This window comes from Phallusia mammillata, chromosome 3, assembly GCF_965637545.1.
Source record: "Phallusia mammillata chromosome 3, kaPhaMamm4.hap1.1, whole genome shotgun sequence".
Taxonomy (NCBI): Eukaryota; Metazoa; Chordata; class Ascidiacea; order Phlebobranchia; family Ascidiidae; genus Phallusia; species Phallusia mammillata.
The window spans coordinates 12,256,524-12,277,646 of record NC_137254.1 but is presented as its reverse complement, the minus strand read 5'-3'; the positions used below and the strand labels follow the sequence as shown (position 1 = coordinate 12,277,646).

The window sequence follows — 21,123 nt, the reverse complement described above, 5'->3', positions numbered from 1 at the left end:
GAAAAAACAATTCCTCCAGGGTCTTGTGTCTCCTCTGAAAAACAAATCAAAAACACTACATAAAAGGTCTGGTTTCAGAAATTTCAGGTACAAACTTTGTTAGCATGTACAAATTAAAACTTATTTCTAGGTTTGTGTTCTGAACAAAATACACACAAGGAAACTGCAGATAAAATCATTGACTACTGTTACCTGTTTTTTTTTCTAAGGCATGCAACAATGCCAAGTCCATGTCTGGTTTCCTTTTTTTGGTCTTTCTGGTGGGGTTGGTTGATTCCGGGGTTGACTGTGTTTCTGGTGTAGAAACAGTTTCCTGGAAATAAACTGTTTCTACACCTGAAACATCACTCTCACAGAGTGAGGTCTCCTCAAAGACTGTGTTGTAGTTTGAAGTTGTACTAAACAAATAAAAGCACCAGCAAGGGGGATTACGAAATATATCCACAATCAATGTATCGTGGAATTATAAATCTTATCATATAGTTTGTGACAGTGTGCACTGTCTTTGGGTGCATTACGTTCAGTTATATATAGCTGTGAGACCTAGACAAATACTCTCACCCCCTGGGTTCCATTTGTTTTTCTAAAAACTGCATCACTGGGTACAATGACCACTGCGATGCAGTTGAAGCTTCTGAGCCGGACTTTTTCAGCAATATTTTTTCCCTCGTGAATTTGTCATGCAGGGACTTCCATTTTTTTTTGTTTCATCACCTGGTTGAAATTAATGTTAGTGCCAATATGTTACAGTTTTTAAATAAGGTATGCAATAGCTATATTTACTATAGCTACACTAAAAAGCTATGAATATGTTACCATACAATACAACCAAATTTGGGAATCCAAACAACCAAGGCATGGAAAATCCCCATAGGCCATACAGGAAGCAAGGATATGCACTGCTTAACAATTAAAACAAGTTTTCCTGAATGACAGAAAAACATAGTACATTATGCACACATACAATAATAGCCTCATAAATATTTTATTACCTAGTCTACACAAAAGTAGGGGAAATTTTGTCTTGACAACTGATGCATAAGTATTAATTAATTGATATTTCACATGACATATGGTATAACATGCACATGTTTTAAGTTTTTAATATTTAAGCAAATGTCTGTCTGCTTTTACATCACACTAAACTTCCATGTTTAATGTTTGCCCGATTGCTTTCCAGGCATTTTCTTTTGCAAATTTATCTCTATAGCCATGAAATGATAGGTCATATAAGGACCTATACTTCTTTATCTCTTCTACCAGTATTTCATCCACTAGCTCAAAATCATTTTTTTTGTACTCAACTGCTGAACAAAAACCTTAAATGAACAAGGTCTAAGCAACTTGATTAAAAGTAACTTCCAACTAACCAAATTGTCGTCTAACGTGACCCCTTGACCTTGTCAATCAAAATCTCAGCCACAGAGAAACATTTCAACATCGCCCATTTAAGTTACTTTAAATGAAAGCAGGATTTTTATCCGTTTAAAATAATAAACTACCAGTTTTACATTTTTTTTTAAACAGCCAACTGTTCTTTTTTACTGACAAACACAGTTTTCGGCAAAGTTCCTGGCAAAAAATTACTGTACAGGAGCCTTCGCCCAACTTATTCGCTACGCGCACGAAACCTCGGCGAAGTTGGGCGAAATTGAGCGAAAAATCCATTGTAGCGAAAGGTTCGCTTAACTTCGCCAACTTCGCTACGCTACGTCCGGTGTGAACGGGCCTTACAGCTTGTAGTATGGAGAGCCTTTAAACAATGGAAGTCCATCTATGTTCACTACAAGAAAATACTGCTCTTTTTTGTACATACTAACCAAAACTGTCTTTAATGATGTTAACCAATTTGGCATGTGTATATAGCCTACATTCTGGGTGATTTTAACTTTAATTTATTAAAATCTGAAGATATACATCTGTACTGTATGTAACGAAAATTCTTTTCCTTATTTTTATGATTTGTATTGCTCTCTCCTGCCAGCTCGCGGCGTCTACTTTTTGTATTTTTCAGTTTGCAAGGGTTACCCGTTTTTATGTTAACTCTACATTACGTTTGTTATGTTATTTATGTTATTATGCTGTTTGTTTTGTTTTTGTTTGCTTATGTTTTGTGCATTTTTTTCCTTTTTCTAGGAAGGAGACGGCATTACCTACCGTTTTTTTTGCGGCCGGTCGTCACTGGTTGAGGCGGGGCGGGGCCTCTACATAGCAAAAAAAAAAAAAAAAAAAAGATTTTAATAAATAAAATATCATACAAACAGAACAGATATATCACATAAAATATCATATAAACTGAATAGATATATAACGTAAAATATCATATAAACTGCACAGTTATATCACATAAAATTTTTTTTTTTAAAGAAATTAAAGTAAAAATCACCCAGAATGTAGGCTATATATACATGCCAAATTGGTTAACATCATTAAAGACAGGTTTGGTTAGTATGTACAAAAAAGAGCAGTATTTTCTTGTAGTGAACATAGATGGACTTCCATTGTTTAAAGGCTCTCCATACTATAAGCTGTAAGGCCCGTTGACACCGGACGTAGCGTGGCGAAGTTAAGCGAACCTTTCGCTACAATGGGTTTCATTGGGACTGTTCACAGGTTTCGTGCGCGTAGCGAAAAAGTTGGGCGAAGGCTCCTGTACAGTAATTTTTTGCCAGGAACTTTGCCGAAAACTGTGTTTGTCAGTAAAAAAGAACAGTTGGCTGTTTAAAAGAAATGTAAAACTGGTAGTTTATTATTTTAAATGGATAAAAATCCTGCTTAAATTTAAAGTAACTTAAATGGGCGATGTTGAAATGTTTCTCGGTGGCTGAGATTTTGATTGACAAGGTCAAGGGGGCACGTTAGACCACAATTTGGTTAGTTGGAAGTTACTTTTAATCAAGTTGCTTAGACCTTGTTCATTTAAGGTTTTTTGTTCAGCAGTTAAGTACAAAAAAATGGATTTTGAGCTAGTGGATGAAATACTGGTAGAAGATTGGTGCTTCGCGTGTGAGCTCACAAGATGATTGCCCACAAGTTTGACTGCGTGATAAAAACTGGCGAATCGGGAGCAAGTTGCACTCTTGGGTTGATCTCTAACTTCTGTTATATGTGGACGTTTTGTTGATTCCCGCTTACTGTATCTTTTTATTTATAGGTGATTTCGTCGTCGAGAAGAAAATATTAGGTTACCGCCATCACAATATTGCAAACCGACCAATTTCCCTTGAGCAACTAAATAGTCAAAAAGGTCTAGTCATTAAAAGTTTAGAGATACATTGGATCAGTCAAACCGCAGACGGCGGAAAAGATTGCTTGTTTTTCCCAATTACGAATATCCAATTCAATTGCGTCAGCACTTTGGACGGATTGGGAAAAAGTTTCTAGCCTAGAAAAAATAAATATTTTTAGTAACGAGTGTTGCGGTAATGCCAAACGCAAAAACAATTCAGAAAGTAATACAATTTGGCTTGATGGCTTTTCACCGCTTCCAGCTGACGCTTTGTAAGATAAAAACGTCGGTAGATTTTGTTTCATTTTGAACAATTAATAAAGACGTCAAATACTTACATATTGTCCCATATGCCAGTAGTGTTGTTACCGAGAAGCTCTGCTGTCGGGGAAAGTTGACCGCCCGGGTATTGATAATAGGCTGTTCTTCTTCGAACCAACGTTCCGCTATCTCAATATCGCGAAACTTGACAACACTACAATATAAGTATGCCAGTCCATCAAGCATAACAACTATTACCCATAGTTTAGACCAGGGGCGTGCAACCTTTTTCGTCGGTGGGCCGTATAACCAATTTCGGACATCAAGCGAGGGCCACAATTTTTTTGTGTACTATATTTACACGTTTTTCCCCTCCTGTTGGTGCGGCTTGCATTATAATATCATGTCGATATTATTTCTACACCCCTGCGTTTTGTTTTATTTGGCGTTTAAAATCAACTTTAAAATGTTAGGTACAAGTAAGTTTCGTAGTAACACTGCCTTTCACAACAAAGTAATTGTTTACTACACAAAGAGGTATATTACGTCACATTCGGTATAGATACACAACAAGCACCCAGTGCCAATAGAAGACCAAAGGTCTGGGTGAATTAAGTTCCATGCGCTGGTTTAGCTTATTCTTGTTACGTCTAGCAACTTAGGAAATTCCGAAAACCAGCGAAAAAAACTGGATTTTTTGTCAAAATGTGCACTTTCACTTGCTCTGAATCAAAGTGTTGTTGAGGGCCACACTAAACGGCTTGGCGGGCCGGATTGTGGCCCGCGGGTTGCACACCCCTGGTTTAGACCATAAACGGCCAATCAAGGAAGGAATTATTTTTTTGCTTTTTTTCACAGCCTTAGGTATTCAAACAAGTTTGGATATCTTTTATCCTTAAAGTCCAAATATTTCTGAAATTTAATTGGCCAAAAAAGAGCTTATTTTGTACGCAGCTGGCAAATGCAGTGTGTATTCTCAGCTATGCTTTTGACTTATAAAACATAGAAACACAAAAAAATAGAACTTGAATTGTATTGAACAAAATACCATAACAATGTAAACAGCTAGAGTTTGTAATTTTGAAGGGTTTGATTCCTCTTGAAGCACTGTCCAGGATGTAGACCTGGTTTTCGTTCACATGTCTCACAATAATACAAAGTTTTCTTTCTTTAAGGGTGGAACATACACGACAATTCTTGTTGTGACCTCTTTCAGCTTTTTTAATAAAATGGGGAACTTTTAGCATGGTCAGCACTGCTGGATTTTCCTCTCTTTCCATTGTTCCTGACATCCCCGACAAACCGCACTATCATTTTTTTTTTCAAAACTGAATATGGCGGGCAGGTCTTCCATGTATTTTCTTGAATAGCAAAAAGGAATTGATAATTCCTTCATCCAACATCCAAAAGGAGAGCTTTCGCCACCATTTCAGCGTCTTCCGAGTAGGAAGCACAGTAGTGGTCTACGGTCAACGCACTCATGTTTGCAGCATAGTCAAAGTCCACTACTGATTTCTGTACGAGTTCTTGTTTTACGTATCTTTTAGGCTCCTCAGTGTCAGCATTGTGGTATGTGCTTTGCAGTCTTTTATCCTGCCAGGATGTCGAAAAGCTTTGTTCGCTTGTTTTTGTAGTTTCATTTTTTCCAATTCAACAGGCAGTCCTACCCTTTGTATGGTGTCAGCTGTATACTTCTTTTTTGAATGTCCTCTGCCAAGGTAGTGCTTGTGTAAAAACGATCTGTGTACTAGTGTACAGATGGCCACTGCTTTGAGATTTTTCCAAAACTTGATCAACAAGGTGTAGAACAATCCTTGTAGTGAGTGGCAGTTGCTGATCAACAAGGCTTTCAAAATAGGGTTGAAAGGCAGAGATATGGCCTGTTTAGCTATATGACAAAACATATAACCTTAGACCCCACTTTGTCGGCTTCTGTGGATTGTATGTCTTGAAGGTGTACTTTCATCAACTGCTATTTTTCTACCCGGAATAAAATTTTGTAAACATTTGTCTTGAAGGTTTTTCAGATTTTCTACTTTGCTTCTTTTTGTGGTTGGACCAGTAGTTGGTTGTGGAACTTCCAGGTGCAACATCCAATGTATTTGTTCAAATCTGCGCCTTGAGAATATACATTTAGAAAAAAAACGGAATATATTCAGACCATTCAATCAGTCCTATTTTCAATATACCTCCACCCAGCATAACATCTTTGTTTTCAAATTTAATGGCGGCCTGTGCATTGTTTGCAGTGGTTATGTACACAACATATTATCTGTGATAAAATTCTGAAAACACTCTAGTTCTTTTTGTGGTTCAGTGGCAAAACCTACAACCACTGTTGGCTGTAAAAGAATGTGAGCGAAAGTTGTGAACTGTTCCCTAACTATCGTTTTTACGTGAGGCTTGTTTCGGACCCTTGTTTTTAATCTTTTGAGTGACTCAAAACGGATTTAAACGATATACACCTCATATAACTAACGATGGCATGAGCTTTTGCCGAAACGTTTGAATCACAAATCATGACGATTTTTACGTTTATTTAGGCCATGATATTCGTCATTAAACCTATAAACAGATCTGTGTAAGTCTTTTGACAACTGAAAAACGTTTAAAAACACTACTACTAAAAGATACCGGACTATGCATTAAACCAGTGGTTCCCAACCATTTTTTGTCGCGACCCAAATACTTCCTAAAATTTCGTTTGTGGTTTCTCGCGACCCCACTACATCCATTCTTACTATTTGGGTTGAATTTTTGTTCGTAAATAAGGAAAGCTTTTCGAAATTACTGCGCCAGTTTAAAAAATCAAACAGATACTATTCGTTTGTTTCAACTTTCAACCAACTTGGAGCTGGTTCAAAGCATTATCAGCCAGACAACGCTGAACAGTGATCACTATGACGTCACAAACGGAACTAATCACTATTACCCAAAATTGTCATGAAACTATAATTGGGCAACAATTTATAGCCTTGGGAAACAAATAAATAACGCTACGAAACGAAGTCAAAGAGTAGTAGGTTTTAATGCCACAAAAACAAGCGACCCAACAGAATTTACAGGCGGCCCATAGGATGGGAAACGCTGCATTAAACCATCGTTCCTTCGAAATACCATTTTGCAATGTTGTTTGGTTTACACATGGCTGATCCCAAGAATGTTCTTCACAGCTTCATCGCTGGCAAGCAACTGGGAAAATCATGAGCAACTTCACAAGGCAAGACGTCAAGTAAAAGGAGGAGAAAAACATGTTCCACAACCACATCTCATACACTCATACAATAAAGGGATGGGAGGTGTCGATCTTATGGATAGACTTGCAGAATCTTACCGTCCATCTATACGGGGTAAAAAGTGGTATTGGGCTCTGTTTATAAATGTAATCAATATATCTGTGATAGCAGCATGGAGACTACACTGCAAAATCAGTCAAGAAAAAATGTCCCATGTGCAATTTCGGAGACAAATCACACTTTGTTTGTTAAAAGCATGATAGAAAATACTGAACAGGCGTTTCGTTCACCAGGTTGCATATTTAATAAATTGCTTCGTTCCACTGGTGTAATGCTAAACAAAATACTAGTTTTTGTTTTCCAGAACTTGTATTTTCGCTGACGTTTCGCCCACCAGAGCGGTAGGGCTTCTTCAGAGCAATGAATGAATAATACAGCGGGCAAAGAGGCGAAAATGTACAAACACAGCGGGAGACGAAACAAAATAATTGCGTTAAGGCAAAGGCTACCGTGAAGAGATTGCGTCCGCTCCAAAATGACAGGGCGTAACTAATGCACGATATTTGACAGGGAAGTCGCACGCAAAATGTCGCGGAAAACTGAGCTCAGGCTTTTGCCATCGTTACGATTTAAAACATTTGAATTAGAATTTATGAGGCAACTTTCGAAGACCAATCTTTTTGACCAATTCTGTTCTTGTTTCAAAATTTGGGCATCGTTCCAATTAATGCGGTGATCACATTCCAAAACATGTTCGCATAAGGCGGACTTGTTGACGTCCATGTTTTTGACTGCTACTTTGTGTTCCTTGAGGCGCGAATTTAGATTTCGCTTAGTTTGGCCAATGTATACCAAATTACAATCACGACAAGGGACCTGGTAAACAACTCCTGTACGATGTTGTGGTATAGTGGTATCTTTGGGTTTTGGTAGCAACTGTCCAATCGTTTTAAAAGGTTTCATCGCCACTTTTACCCCAGCGTCGTTCAGGATTCGTTTTAGGCGTTCAGCTACACCGTGGACGTATGGTAAGCAAGTGAACGATTTGAACTGTCTGTTGTGTTACGTGTCAAGCTGTGTGTACGTTACGCGGGAAGTCTTTATTCCATAACACGCCTGCAATGTTCTTGCACTCGTGTTTGCGAATAGCCGTATCCCTGATGTGTGTCTTGGCTCTGTTGTAAAGTTTTCTGGCGACGGTAAGCTTTTGGTGCCGAGGATGGTGAGATGTGATTTAGGTATCGATCAGCGTTCGTGGGTTTCTTGTAAATGTTGGAGGTGAGCTTTTGGTCTGGTTGCCTGGTGACAGCCACATCCATCCATGGTGAAAGCTATTGTTGGTGATATGCTGTTCAGGTGTGCGTGAAATGTGTTGACCATGTTACTGTCGATAATGCCATATGTGTCATCCACGTACCTAAGCCACAGACGTGGCGGTGTGCGAAAAGTCGTAAGTGCCTTTTGCTCGATGTGTTCCATGGTGAGATTAGCCAAAATTGCTGAAATAGGTGAGCACATGGGTGTGCCAAAGATATGTTTGTATATTCAATCTTTATAAGTGAAAACAGTTGCGTTAAGGCAAATCTGTAATGCTGTGCCTATGTGTGAAAGTTCTAGTCCGGTGCGTTCGTGTAGTGTTGTGTCGTATTTGAGTTTGTCCAGGGTGATCGAGAGCGCCAAATCAGTAGAAACGGATCTAATTAAACTGACAACATCAAAGGAAACTTGACATTCGCCCGGTTTAATGTTCGAATCAGATTGTATAATCGGAAAGACCGGCGACGACAGGCGCGATTATGGCAGCTAGGAATTTTGCCAAATTATAAGTGGGCGAGTTCACGAATGAAACAATAGGTCGTAAACGGTTATTAGCTTTGTGAATCTTCGGCAAACCGTAAAATTTTGGAAGAAGAGCGATTGAGCCTTCTGTTCGTACTGTATGTCTGTCCATTACCACCGTGCAGTTTCCTTTGTCCGCTTTTAAGATCGTTATCGACTCGTCCTTTCGTTGGTTGCTTAGTGCGCGTGTTTCTTCCTGGGATAAATTGGGTTTCGTCGCCGTGGATTTCGACAGAACCTGTGCGATCCGATCTGCGGCAGCTGCGTTGTTGTGGCCGAGTCTTCATTTCCAAGACTGGAACCTTTTGGGGGGCGATAGCAAACCCGTGGCCTTTTTCCAACACCCGATGTTCCGCATCTGTTAGAGTCTTGGACGACAAGTTTCTGACCCATCTCTTTTTGCTTGCGTCTTCACCTTTTTTGGCAGTTTTTATCTACCGGTCTTTTTGTAAAGTCTGAATTTTCTTTTCATGCACCACTAACATATTTAAACACGTCGTTGGTAAACTCATCATTTTGTTGCTCTGTATTTGCTGCTCTGATTTCTTCTATGGTTGCTGTATTGCGGCAAAGCATGTTGTAAACGTTTTTCTGAAACAACATATAACATGTTGCTGAAAGTACTGAAAGAAAAGTACTGCTGAAAGTGTACATTTTTTTACATACACCTACATTCATTTCCCCTTTCAGAACGTTTCCTTTTTTTGTATGGTTTTAATGTGAACGGCACAGATGCACTTAAAGGATACGTGCTTACCCACGCATAGCAAGAAATAATGCGCGGTCACAGCAAAAAACATGCAAGAGACCACATGTAAGACGGCCAGGTCGTGTGTAACATTGACTGCGTGAAGAAGCAGAAGAGCTGCTGACATACTGACTTGAACCGGAGTTCTGTCGTGAACTCTTTGGTACTTGCAGAGAATCAAAATGGTGACGATTAGAAAACATATAGATGCTACCTCCGTTGCGTAAGATGTGATCTGCAAACAGAACGTAGGTATACATTTGTTTAAAGGGTATATACACCACGCAAATATTGTTACCTTAACACCTTTGGCTATTATTATGGTCCTCACAGTCAAAAGAACGGTAAAAACAGTGATTTGCATCCAATTGCAATTGACGTCACCCATTTTTTCATTTACGATCGTATTACAACCTAAGTCTGAATACTTCTTTGAAACCACGTCGATGAAAAGGCAGATTGGTTCCAGTTTCCTGACCAAAAGGTTGCTTGTGTTTTTCGTTTCCCTTTATATTACATTGCAGACCGATTCTGATGGCATCGTTGTCATAGAAAAATTTGCCTTTCCTGGCAGTTTATTGTTGCCTTCCAATGTGTCATTTAATGCTTGTTGAAATCCATCGAAGTCCCAGCCAGCAATGACAATATAGGTTGTGCCTTTTGTACTCGTGTATCGTAAACTTGGGTCGGACAATTGAAAATGGGAGGTACCTGTTGCGTTTGTCTTGTAAATTAACACAGCAGCAACGACTCGATTGACATTTTCAGTTTGGAATGTAAAATTAATGTGATATGATTCTCCTCTTAAAAACTGAGTTGTATTTTGCCTCATTTGCATGTATTTTGCCTCATGTTGGCAACAATGATGTGCAGCAGAACATTTGCATAGTCGTAGGTGGTTCCGTTTGTTTTTAGATGATTTTGCACAATACTCTCGATTTTGTTTTTGATATTCGCCAATCCATCTCCTCCATTAAGTTTAAGATAGTTAAACGCCTCTAAAGATAACTTTTTAGACAAAACTACCAAAATTTTGTTTTGCTGAACAAATGATCTATTTTAAGCAAACTTTAACTCAATATTCCTAAATATTGCTGGTTTTTAATTCCCGTTGGGCTTCTCGGTTGAAAGCCTTTTTACAAAAAAAAAAAATTACCAGCAACAAATAGTAGAACATTTATTACCTTCGTTTGAAATCTAGCACGTCATATTTATATGGATGTATTTTTCTACGATCGGACAAGGATCTCCAAACTTAGAATCATGAGAATTTGATGGAATTAGGCAGTATGGTTTGTCTTGACAATTTCTTATGATCTCGGTTGCTTGAGATCCGTTACAGTTTAAATTTTCTGTAGCATAGTCCAATGTTTTGTTGCAGACTCTAAAGGAAAACATTAAAGTTACATACATTGAACACATTCTCACTTTTTTTCATATTGTAACATACATCTATTTTTCACAAAAAAATTTAGCATAAAATCGTTTTTAACATTTCCCTAGTTGTTACTCTACTACGTACTCCCGAGTAATGTTGTATTCGACCATAAACAGTAGATGATAATATAATATTTGTTCCGGTAGGGCAAGTGACATTCAGCCAATCAACTCTACAAAGTAAGCAAAGTATCACATTAGCATTAATTCAACAAGTATGCCTAATAAGTGAGGTTGAATTGTGCACATATACCTGTACATCGCCTAAATCCTGTAAGTTGCTGACACCCAGTTAAAAGCGAAATGGGTTGAGCTGCAAAATTATACGTTGAATTTTTTTCACAGCAAACAAAAGAAACTTAACGCTAAATGAGTAAAAAATCATGTCGCTTTTCTAAAGTAGCACTAAGTTACATCAAGGTGACATGTAACTATTCCGACAAGTACGATGCACTTTGATGTGTGTAAACAAGTATAACACTCACCTTCAAACGTCAATGAAAGAATCATGATTGGAAACAATCCTACCAACAAAACTCTCAACAAGAGACATTTTATGCAAACGTTCAATATAAAATTAACTGCACTCAAGTCGTGCCAAACGATGCCTCTGGGTCCTAGTAGTTAGTCTGGGTAAGGGTGCTGAAGCTCTCAATATAACTTCGTTGACGGGTGATTTTAAAACGGTTACGGAATATATAGCGCTGCTGTGTTCCGGGACTATAGTAGTCCAATAAACGTTACCGCTTTGTGGAGTCTCTTAAATTGAAATTAATTTGGAACAATATGCTAACACCGATCAGCATGTTAACTTGGTATAAGTTTGCAATGCCAACAAAATACACATCGATTTTTGCGTACTACAGATATGAAAATTGCGATTTTCAAGCTACTTATTTTCTTACACTTCCGTTTTAGTTGTATAAGCATTATGAAGCGAAACAAAGAAACCTGGAATTTTTTTGAAAAAAAGGTTTGAATGAAACGCAAAAAAAATCAACGAAAAGAAAGCAGTGTGCCGGAAGACATAATGGTCCAAAGAATGTAAGTGACCTCATCTGGAAGAGTTAAAAAGTTTAATCCATTAGACACAAGAGACTTTGTACCATTCCCCTTTGATGAGACAAGTTTGGATAGGATCAGGGATCTTCATGCAAAAGGCTTGACCAAGTAAAGGGCAAAAAGTTTTTCACGTCAGCTGTTTGGAATCAAGTACACAAGTCCACCAAATTTTTTTTTCCTTTAGTTTTACCAAAAGAAATTTCCTAGTACTACATCATGCAGTATGCCCAAATCAATTTCAATTAGTACTTTTGTAAAGTCTGACAAGCTTATTAAAAATGAAGTTAAAGTCGTTTGGTTCAACAATTTGAAACCTAGTACATACTCGCTGCTTTAAACAAACAAGTAGTGATGACATAGCACACGTACCACGCACGGCCGTCGGGTATAATAGCAAGAGTTCAAAACATAGTTGAAACAGGAAAGTCAAAAGTTGCTTAATGTCATTCAGTGTCGGTACAACTGTTTCTGCTGCTGCCATACGCAATAGCAAACGCCTGCCGTCAACCACTTTCAGTTCGCACTTCTTTTTCTCTGGTATTTATACACAAACTTGCAAACTGCTGAAGTATCAGTCAAAATATATCCACTCGCTGCACAATATAGCTGCTGTGAATTTACTTTTGCACCGAGTAATTTCGACGCAACAGAATGTAAGCTGTTTATTATTATGCACAGGCCGTATGCTTATATTGAAAGTTTTAGTTGTCTACTGGAATCTGTTGTCCAAGTGTATCTGACACCGATGCAGTTGACCAGGCTTTCGTGAAGACTGGTACAGGTCGAAATTCCCGCTACTGTCGACCAGCTCGACGGTTCGGTTACACATGGTGATGCACGTGCGGCGATGTAAATGTAGAATTTCACCTTTGAAACCAGGAAGCAGAGGTAATATTTAATTTTTTAACACCGGAAAAATGTTTTAGGCCACGTAAAATTACAATAAAATCGCAAAAAAGTTGCCTCGGCTGAATGGGACAGTGTATGTTTTTCGTAACACCACTGGCTCCATTTGGGTGGCAAAAGTGAGTTTGCCAAAATAAAGATTCGTTAAAGATGCGAACTAAATCAAAGGTTTCGAATCAAAAGTCGTGCCTTTTGCACGGAATGTGTTTGCCCTATACTCACGTCGTTCATTGGTAAATTTCAATGATTGTTTTTTGTTCATTTCAGTTTTTTGCTTTTTACGGCACTAATATTGTTGGCGTAGTGACCTGTTTTGTTTACTCGGACATGTCCTATTAGAAGAGGCTGTGTGCATATTTATCATCTTCTCTGAAAAAGCTTGTGCTGCCAGCTTCTGGGTAGTCGACAAAAGGGACACGAGGATATTTAGGACTGACGTGTATTCAATAAAATTGGGAACGCGACAGGTCTTCGGGCCAAGCAACATTTCTTCCTCAAATATGTAAAAACGTATATTTAAAGATATGTTTGGAACACTACACACGAAAGGAAAAAAAAACGACCAAAATCGACTTAAATTTTCATGTGTGTTTTTAGTAGGCAAACGTCGCTGCAAATGCTAATGTTATCATCTATGGTACAAGAGGCCACACCAGTTAGATCCGTTTATAAAAATTAAATTACATAAAATATTGAAAAAAGGTGCGAAACAAGCGTCGCGTTTGATTAAAGCATGTCGCGTTTAAAGTTTATTAGTGCCATTATTTTCCTCAGTACAGATATGTTTGTTGCATTGTGACTGTGAAATTGTGCTTTTAATTTAATACCAGACTAACAAGCAAAGAACAAAAGCTCTTATTGCGAACGAGTAAGTGAATTGCTTCCGGTATGACGGGAACCCTCAAACGTCTGCAATCACATAACAACATGAACTTGGTAGCGTGGTAAAACTCGGTTGTTAACGGTGGATTGTGATTATCTTAACTTGGATAACGTAAGTTGGACCAAAGACCGCTGACATACCAGTGGTCTACTTGGCTGTACGCGTGACCAACAGAAGTACAAACCATTGTAATTGCGATCTTCTGCAATGTGCACACTAATTGCAAAAAATTCCAACATCACTTCTATAATTTATTTTGGCAAACATCATACGCACACAGTTTCTTTTTCAAGCAAAGTCAATTAAAATTCCTCGGTTGTGACGAAAACGCAATTTCAATTTTACAAAATTGTCTGGTGCAAAATGTCTTATTCCTTATTTGTGTTAGGTTTTACCGCACCATTAAATATTACACGAAAACAAATGTCAACCGTGATGGCGGTGTCAAACTTCTGGTGGTCGCATCATCAGTTGTACACGTTTATAGAGCCATAAAAAGCTGAATGCTTTGCTAGTAAATTCACTTTGCAAACGTGGGCTGCGATTTGTTGTTTATCCTTTGGGACATTTCTCATCTGCACAGTATTTAAACCTTAATTCTACTGTCAAAACATGAAAGCTGCAAAATTCGTCGTGATATTTGTCACATTGGTGCAAGTTTCCCTCTGCCAAAAATGCAAACTTGTCACAGAAAAAACGTACTGTGAGAATGAAGTTGGAGCAAATGTACAAGGTAATTTCCTGTGTTCATTTGTTTGTTTACGTGTAATTACTGGTCACTGCCATCTTTTAAGGAAAACCCCGAAGCTGCCAAATCATCAAGGCAGCTTCACCTAACGCTACCAGTGGCATATATTCACTTCAAGATTCAAGTGGATTTGAATACCAGACATATTGTGACATGGAGACAGTTAGTGGCGGGTGGAGCCAGGTTGCTTCCGTTCACGAAAACAACGCACAACCAAATGGAGCGTGTACAACCGGTGACAGATGGTCCACAAACATGGAAACTCGGCATATCAGCCGAAAAGTGAATCTTATATTTTTTGGAAACGTCGTTGAGTCTACCGATGATGATTTAAAAACCCTGGATATTTTGATATTGAGGGCAAAAACGTAATTATTTGGTTCCTATAAGGTTCCTAATAGCACACCTCCAAAGGATTGGAAAGCTTTATCGTACTTTCGGTACCGAACAACGTCCAACTTTCTGAACAACTACAATGGAAATCTCTGCAACTTAGTCACGTCAATATACCTGGCCAGGAGATAATGGTCCTGCCGAACATGTTGTTTTTGACAAAGGCAACGAAACAGCTCTGGATAATCAGTTTGGACCAAATGTTTTACCTCAGGATACATTCAGGTAAGAAGTTAATCCTTTATGCCACAAACGCAAACTACTTACGTTTTGTTGTCTATGACCAGTTTCGGGTGTTGAATGGACCTATGCTTTGTGTCCTGGGATTAAAGTTCATACAACTCCGTGGAACAATGAGCACAACTGTATTGGATCAACAGGATACAATATTGCTGACAAGTACTGTGGTGATTTCGCAACATGGTCCTACAATGGATATGGCACTCATACAGAATGGAGTGTAAGCAAACAGCTAATTAAAAGTTTGTTTCTCATTTTCTACAAGTAAATAAATCAATTTCCCATTTTCTTCAGTGGTATTTTTTCAGTCGATTCTTTCACAACATTTTGTTTTTCTTTCACAACAGCTTTATAAACGGCATGTTTACAAAACGTTTTTGCGGTGACATATTAAACAAGGCAAAAGTCATTTAAATGGCGATTTTATCACCGAAACCGGCCAACACAATCAGCTTCATGAAATCTGTAGAAGAAAAAACACGCAACAATCATTCGTTTGTTTGTTTGTTTTAACATGTCTAAACATTTGGTGTTTAAAACGAACCTGTTTGCTTTATTACTGTTGTACTATTGTTCCTATATTGTGTACTGTGTCTATGGTTGCCCCATGTGTAAGAACTCGCGTGCCCTCTAAACGGCATTACCCTGCAGAAGACAATACAATGAGTGCTTGCGCCAGAATACTAAAATTAATATTCGTCAGCTACATCTTCTGCAAACCACATGCAAACAATTTAAATCTTGACGGCTGTGGGACTGTGTAGATCAGGGGTGTCCAACACGTGGCACGCGGCGTATTAAAAAGTGGCACGCGAGGTCTGAAGCACCAGCAAATCTCACATGCCAAAAACTAAGAATTGGTACAAAGGCGATTGTTGTTCTATTGTTTTGTAACAAAATCAATAGAAGCAATTACCACTGGCATTCACATTTGACTTATGTTACAAAGTATCATGCGCTGCGGTTGCCAGTTGGGTTGTTGATATCGACTGTGTACTTGCTTGTTGACCTGGTTTTACCGGAAATTTGCACCATTTGTAGTTTTTGCGTCGAAGAAATGAGCAAAAAAAAGTAAATGAACCCCTACGACTGTTTAACGATTCTTGGACAGCAGGAGAAACCATTGTGTTTGATATGCAGAAAAAGTGTTTCTATTTCAAAGCAATTTAGCATAAAGAGACATTACCAAACCTTGCATGAAGAAAAATATCTTAAATATGTTGGAAAGTCAAGGGAGGGCTTGGTCAAAAAGTTGAAAAGCTCTTTGTCTGCACAGCAAAATACCTTCATGAATGTTGTCGATCGAAGTAAAAAATCAGTAATTGCATCATATATCATTGCAGAAAAATTGCTCGTTCTGCACGACCTTCTACAGATGGTGAATTTGTTAGAGATTGTATTCAGGAGGTTGCAAAAGTAATGCTTCCAGATAAGGAACACCTTTTTGAAGACATAAGTCTCTCGAGAAACACTATTGCAAGAAGAATAGAAGATATCGGTGAAGATTTAACAGCACAACTGTCTTCGAAAACTGGTGAATTTCAATGTTTTTCCATAGCTTTTGATGAAAGCACTGACATGATTGACACTGCCCAAATATTAGTATTTATCCGCGGTGTAACAAAAAACCTGTCAATCCACGAAGATCTTCTTGGGCTTGTTTCTCTTCGTGGCACTACACGTGGTTTGGATGTAAAAGAAGGAGTGCTGCAACTGCTCCACAATAAAGTTCCCTTCTTACCGCTTTCAAAATTAGTCGGTTTCACAACAGATGGTGCACCTTCTATGACGGGCAAAGTAAATGGTGCAGTGGCACTTCTTAAGCAGCACTTGCGAGAATCAAATTTTGAGCAGGGCATTCTAACAGTACATTGTTTCATTCATCAAGAAGCTCTGTGTGCCAAGTCTTTAAAAATGACGCATGTAATGGAAGTTATAGTAAAATGCGTAAACGAAATACGAGCAAAAGGTTTAAAACACCGCACAGTACAAAGATCTCATTTATCACTCGGAAGTACGATGGTTAAGTCGAGGAAAGGTGTTGGAACGCTTTGTTGCTCTTTTAGAAGAAATACGAATCTTTTTGAGGGAAAGAAGACCAACATTATTAACCGAAAATGGTAAAAATGTTTTAATGCTTCTTTCAGATCATGCTTGGCTGTTAGACCTTACTTTCTTAGTTGATATAACTCAACACTTGAACAAATTGTGCATTAAGCTTCAAGGTCGGGAGTTGCTGCTTTCTGAAATGTTTACAGATGCGAACAAGGATTTTCTGTAATGAAACTCAATAAATCAAAAATACGTAGCCAACTAACTGACGGGCACTTAGATGCAGTAATGAGAATCGCTACTACACCGTTAAAGGCCAACCTTTCAAGACTGGCAGAAGACAAACGCTTGCAAAGAAGCAGTTTTTGATAATCATGAAATACTGAATGAGCATGATTTTGAAATGTAAATAAAGTTTGGTTCTTTACAAAGTGTATGCCTTAAAAAAATAAAAAAGATAGTTTATCAGACGTTGGCACAGCGCTAAATTATAGGGCAAAAATTGGCACGCCACCGAGTTTGAGTTGGACACCCCTGCTTTACAGCTTCGTGAATAGTAAGGTCGGTGAAATCACACAATATTTTTTGTTTTCCTAAAGTTTCGAGGTCTTGTGAAATTTTATTTAAACACAAAAATGGCTCAAAAAAAAGAAGCAAATGGAAGAACAATCTTATGCCTTGACTTTGCTAGAGAGTAGATATTCTGTGATTGCTGTTGCCAGAGATATTGGGGGTCTCAAGAAAGGTAATTTATCAATTAAAAGGTCAGCGGCGTAATTGCCAAACAGGTTGGCTCCGAGGAGGTAATTAGGTTCTAGGGCAGCTAAGAAGACTTCGCCAAGTACGCATACGGTTTTGAAGCAACAAGTAACCTCATATCCATCTATAACCGCCGTTGAATTAAACAACAAGCACCCTGAGCTTCTCCACAACTTTTCAAACAGGACAATTCGTCATCGACTCCACAAGGATCTTAAGCTACCATGTCGCCGTGCAGCCAAGAAGCCCATGCTCACTGCAGTAATCAAAGAATCTCCATTCTTTAACAAAGTCAAGGCACAAGATTTTTCTTCCATTTGCATCTTCTTTCGACCCATTTTAGTGCTTGAATAAAATTTTGCAAGACCTCAACTTTAGGAAAATAAGAAATATTGTGTGATTTCACCGACCGTACTATTCACGAAGCTGTAAAGCAACACTAGACACGCAGAGTATGGCCTTGCTTTAAAGTGTAGCCAGACAGTAGCTTATGACATAACCATAAGCGTTTTTGTAACACAATGCTTTTAACGGAAACAGTAAGCTAATAACTTTTTGCAAAATTGAAATGTAAAGTTTATTTTGCCATTGAATGTAAAGATTTTTTTGCTGGCACTGTATTTTGATTACCTGACAGTCACGTTTATGCAGTTTTATTGAGTAAGAGCCAAATTTGGAAATTTTAACGATTTCGCTAAAATCAATAGTTTTTTTTCTGTCTATTGGATAACCGGGAAGAAAAAAATTCTTTGCATGCTGAAGTTGCGAGTTAGGTTGAGGTCTTGTACTTTCTGGATCCTTCACTTTCTGGATCCTTCTTGCAATTCTGGACGAAGCGTCGTTTTGAACTAGTAGACGATTTGACGAAACAAGTAACCACTTGCCATTTGACGTTAAATTAAGTACAGACGAATCCGGTTAATCGCATCATCGATTTGCCACGGGTATTTGATGCGATTAACCGGATTATGCGATAATCTACTAGCTCAACTATGGCAACGGGGCAGTATTTTCTCTCTTTTGTTGCCGAGAATCGAAAAAAGTACTCTCCAGTCAAAACTAGATTTATAACTCTCAGCGCAATGCATGACGTCATGCTTCCTAACTGTCGTGGCTGTGGTACAATCGCCTAAGTGTGTTAAAGAAACAGTAGAAACGCACGTACACACACACACACACACACACTTAGTTGGCGCGCGATTGTGTTTAAATTTGGGAACTTCCCTATGAAGACGATTTATGACGTTTTAGTCTTGTATTGGGTAGTTTCCCATATAAATGTGCCAGGCCTCTCGCCTAAGATACACGTAAAATGGCCTGTTGTTTCTAACGTGTTTCGTTTTCTAGTTCAAACCAACGTGTTAAGCGGCAAAGTGCTAGGTGCATATTTGTAAGCAAGCCCAAACCCGTACACGACCGAAACCTAGTCAAACTTACAACTTTGGCACATTCTGCAGCGCAAGGGCGCTAAGGCGAGCTGCATCATTAGTTTCTATTATAACCCGTTATACAATTGACAAAAAGAATAATTGATTTTAGCAAAACTTTAAAGACTCTTTGTCGCGCTACTTTCTAGCTTACTCAGCAAAACTACAGCTGCAAGACTAGCGTGACTGTCACGTGATCAACGTGTGATCGTTGCTTCAAAAATTTAAAGCAGCAACAAGTACTAGAGGAGTAAATGCCTTTTTTAATCGGTGTTCTTCCTGATAAGTTGCGCAAGGTCACGAATAGAAGACATAAAATATGTCAGTCGTTGGCACGTTACCAATTACGTGAATCTAAACAACATCGTGTGATTACTTGCGATCTAACATTTTTTACAACCATTACGTGTTTGGCGGGTCATGAACAATATAACAGAAAACATTTTTTTAAATATTTGTTTTACATTTAACATTGTTTAAATTTCAATACAGTTTAACACTTCGAATTTGGTGCAGTTCGCACTTAGTAAGAAATTACAATCAGCGTCTTTGCCAGAACACCAGTTTCGTAATTTTGACACGTTGAACTCTTCATATCAATTTAAAACGCCTGTTATATCACTATTGGCGATTAGATAAGCCAATAAAAAAAGGATTAATGTGCACGGCTTTGAGATAACGTTATCGCAAAGTCCTTGTTATCGCAAAGCGTTACACTGAACGCCGATTTAATCTCCTAATGACTTTTCCAAAATATTTTATAGTCGAGACGTGTCATTTTCAACGTTGAAATTAGATGCGTAATGCAACCATGCATCCACGTCTTTTCGTGTACATTACCTCCGGAGGATTTTACTATCATATCGTCGTTTTTTTTTAGAAAAACTCGGTCTGTTCGACTTTCACATAGAGATCATCAATCCGGTTAATCGCATATTTCGTTGAAAATCGATGCGAATATCCGGTTTATGCGATAAACCGGTATGCGATTAACCGGACGATTTTCTTAACAAACGATGGGCGACGGTTTGGGATTTTTAATTGTGATGCAATTAAACGGATTATGCGATTAACCGGATTCGTCTGTATTTAGCCTTGGATTTGAGGCGTATTGAACAAAGCAATTTCATAGGTGTATCGGGGTAATAATACTTAGCTCTCAAACAGTGGAGACGATTAAACAGCAAATTTAGGTTTGAGTACAAAAAAGTTCCTATTTTTGCGGCCCGCCAAGAAATTTATCGGTAAACATTTTGTATTGTTAGGACGATTTCTGTAAAAGCACAGTTATACATTTTGTATTGTGTTAGAGTTAAAGCAATGTCGTTTAAACTTCCTACTTAAAGAAACGCAAATAATCAGAGGCGGAACTATGGGTTATGTTTTTGAATTTATAAATAACATAACAAAGCTTTGCGCATCCATGATAGTAAAACAGCTTTTCCCCAACCCCAAATCTCTATTACGCATTAATGCAATTAAGTCCAACAACTCTTCTTTTACAGTAACGTCGTCAGAAACGTAACGAACATATACAGCCAATGACGGGTTGTCTTGCACATCTGTTGACTCGTCTAAAGCTAAACTGAACGCAGTACACTTTTTCAAATCATTTTGCAGTTGGTCTTCGACATTAACATTTATCAGAGATACCCGTCTTTCAACTGTGTGTCTTGAAACCGGAGTTAGCGATATTAGCCGCTAAGTTTTGTGTTTTTAGGATCTAGCACTGCAATCACCTCAGATATATTCTTCTTGACGAATTCACCATCTGAATATGGGTGTTTGGACCGGGCAATGTTCCATGATACAATAAAACTGGCTTCAGTAGTTGTGTCAGCTTCCTTGCAGAAAGTTGTTAATACTTTCTGCTTAACTCATTAAGCTTATTCTTCCGTAACTC

General features: G+C 38.3%; 1 long non-coding RNA gene and 1 pseudogene across 1 annotated transcript; both read right to left on the bottom strand.

Moving 5' to 3' along the window:
* Positions 1 to 7,137: 7,137 nt before the first annotated feature.
* On the bottom strand, positions 7,138 to 8,946 carry LOC145218559 (uncharacterized; annotated as a pseudogene).
* A 3,727-nt stretch (positions 8,947 to 12,673) lies between these two features.
* LOC145218560 (uncharacterized) lies at positions 12,674 to 17,645 on the bottom strand. The gene is made up of 2 exons (XR_013857654.1): positions 13,184 to 17,645; positions 12,674 to 12,875 (listed from the first exon to the last, which is right to left on the bottom strand). It is a non-coding gene; the product is annotated as an uncharacterized LOC145218560 (long non-coding RNA).
* Positions 17,646 to 21,123: the final 3,478 nt, after the last annotated feature.